This window comes from Zingiber officinale, chromosome 9A (assembly GCF_018446385.1).
Source record: "Zingiber officinale cultivar Zhangliang chromosome 9A, Zo_v1.1, whole genome shotgun sequence".
NCBI lineage: Eukaryota > Viridiplantae > Streptophyta > Magnoliopsida > Zingiberales > Zingiberaceae > Zingiber > Zingiber officinale.
This window is the reverse complement of record NC_056002.1, coordinates 119357170-119360246: the sequence shown is the minus strand read 5'-3', so window position 1 is coordinate 119360246 and position 3077 is coordinate 119357170.

Sequence of the window (3077 nt, the reverse complement as noted above, 5' to 3'; positions counted from 1 at the left end):
ACACAGGACCTAACTTAACTTGTTGATCACACCAAAACAACTTGGGGTTCCAACAATCTCGTGTTCTGATGTTCCTCCTTCATCGTAGCTTCATCTGCGGAACCTCCCCCTTCATCGATGCTCATCTTTGAGCTGCTTTCATTTTCTCCTTGTTGGTCCTCCAATAGGGCTAGTTTGGTGTATTCTTCAACTTCTAACTCCAATGATGACTCATCTCATATTGTTTTTAAGTTTTTGTGCCTTGATTTGGTTGACTCTTTCTTTTTTCTCCTTTATCTTCAACTTTGGGCAATCATCCTTGATGTGTCCTTTTCTGTTGCAATTGTAGCATCAGACCTTCATTTTGCTCCGAGAATGTTTCTCAGCTTGCGCTTTATTAAATTTATTAGATTTAATAAACTTACTAAATTTTCATATCATTAGGGTCGCTTCGTCATCATCGATTGACGCTTTAGAGTCTGGATCATCCGTTCTTACCTTTAGGGCAATGTTCTGACTGGGCTCCTTTTTCAATTTTACACATCTAGATTTGTAAAATTCTAAAATGAAAAATAAACTCTCTAAAGTACTTACCTGTAGATCTTTTAAAATATAATAGGAGTCTACTATAGACGTCCAATCTTGTGTCCTAGGGAAAGCATTTAACGCATACCTTAAAGAATCTCAATTTTGTTGTGCTCAAAGGATGCTCACATATCTCGACAATGGCATGATATTGTCCACTTTGAGCCTAGGCCCTCATGGCTTTGCTCTTGGGCTCTCCCCAAAAGGCCTCATGCCAATGAAGATATCTTTTCTCTTATAAAATCATAATCTTTTCCATGTGTTTTCAATGTGGGACTATGTTTATAACCCCAACAATCCCCCCTCAAACAAAGGACCATAGGCTTCCCACGTCTGATCCTCGACCCACCAGGTCTTCCTGCCCCTCAGTGCACCCGACCTACTAGGACTTCCTTGCCTAGCCGCAACTAAGACTTCCTGCTTGGTGTCTGGTCCTCTTGATCCGAACATAGGAGCCCTCCTTTCTTTGTTCGAGGTCAATATTGTACCCACATGGCTCAATCAGATCATAACTCTTATGCACAGTCGGCGGTTAAACCTTCTGGCAGTCCAGGCTCTAATACCAATTGTTGTGCTCAAAGGATGCTCACATATCTCCACAATGACATGATATTGTCCACTTGGGCCTAGGCCCTCATGGCTTTGCTCTTGGGCTCTCCCCAAAAGGCCTCATGCCAATGAAGATATCTTTTCTCTTATAAACCCATAATCTTTTCCATGTGTTTTCAATGTGGGACTATGTTTGCAACCCTAACAGGTTTTTGTCTATTCTTCGAGATTCGTAAATCTAATGATTAACTCTTTCGGTTCTTCGTGTAGTTGTTCTACTGACTCTCCTTCTTTCAGTAGGAGGTTGGTCAGTTGGTTCCGGAGCAAATCCTGTTTTGCAAGCTTGGCTTTAGATGTTCATTTGTGTATCTCCCAAAGTTCCTTTGCTAATTCGGCGTCGTCAATTCTGTTGACTTCTTACGGAGGTAGCATGCTTAGCGGATGAAATTTGACTCATCCATTTGCTACGAAGCCTGTTTGCTCCTTCTTGGTCCAGAGATACTCTCCTTTTTCTTTTTCTTATTGGTTTTTGTGGTTACAAAAACATATTTAATTATCAAAAGAATTTCAAAATCAGTTTTCAAAAATACCTCCATGCGTTTTTTCTATAATGCAAATTCTCCCTCAAACTTCGGTGGATAGATGCTTAGTCTGGCTATCGTCTCAGTGCTTCAATCGGCAGTTAGTCCTTATGAGGCATTCTGTCTCTAATACCACTTGTTGGTGCAGCGGGGTCTGACAAGAGAGGGGTGAATTGCTTAAAAAAAACAATTCATTCTTGTTCTTTTGATTTGCTTAGACTAGCACAACTAAAATAAACATTATAATAAAACTAAATAATTAATGAAAAAGAGGCAAAGCAATTTACTTGGTTATAACCTAGGTAGTTGTTAATCCAAGGCAATGAAGAAAGCTCCATTAATCAGTCTTCTTTGTTGAAGGCAGAGAAGTCTCTTACACTCTTTTAAGCTCAGCAAATACTAGGAAATTGAATACATGATTTATAGTTCAATTATTGAATATTTCCTAACTCCAGGGGCCTTTTTATAACTCTTAGAAAATCTTATCCGATGGTGGAATGTGCCTTCAATAGGGTCTAAGGCGCCTTCAAGTGAAAAACTCTATCTGCCGAAGATAAAGTTTTATCTTTGGATAACGGTTAGGGAAGGTACCTTCAATCGGCTAGAAGACGCCTTCGGTATTGTTCATTGAAGGCGTCTTCCAAGCCATGGAAGACACCTTCCATGAGGCATATTAGCTCCTTAGCTGATCTCTTTGTGTGGATGATGCTCTGGTCAACTAGAGTTGAGCTCACCTGAACCCAACTTCGACCTTCTTCTCGAGCAACCTTCCTCCCCGGCTTCTCATCCCTCGGACAGCCGCGCATGTCCTTCTCGTTCGCCGATATACTCTTCCGTAACACCTCGTCCTTTGGATGCACAAAGCCCATCGACTGCCTTCCCGTGTCATCCTTCTCGCTAGCTACATCTTCTGCTCGACTTCTTGTGTTCCTAAATTCCTACACACTTAGACACAGGATCAAATACACATAACCTAACTAAACATGGTTTGATCACATCAAAACTAACTCGGAGTACTTACATAATGCTTATGAATAGAAGATTAATATGGATTTACCTATTTTGACTCAGTATATTTCTAAGCAAAGTGGTCATTCTTGCCACAATTATAGCAAGTTAGCTTGCTTTTATATTTCAGTTCATGCTTCTTCCCTTTAAATTTCTCTTTCTTTAGGCCAATCCAAGTAACAGCAGCAGCAACAACAGTACCATCTTCCTTTCCCCTTCCCTTTCCCTTCATGAACTATTTTTTTTTCATATTCTTAGATCCAACATAACCTTCAACTACAAAAGTCTATCCAAAAATCCTTACGGATTCTATTCTCTTTGCCACCAGTTCAATATGGAGTGAGATATCAACAAAAGTTTTAATACTTTCACTGT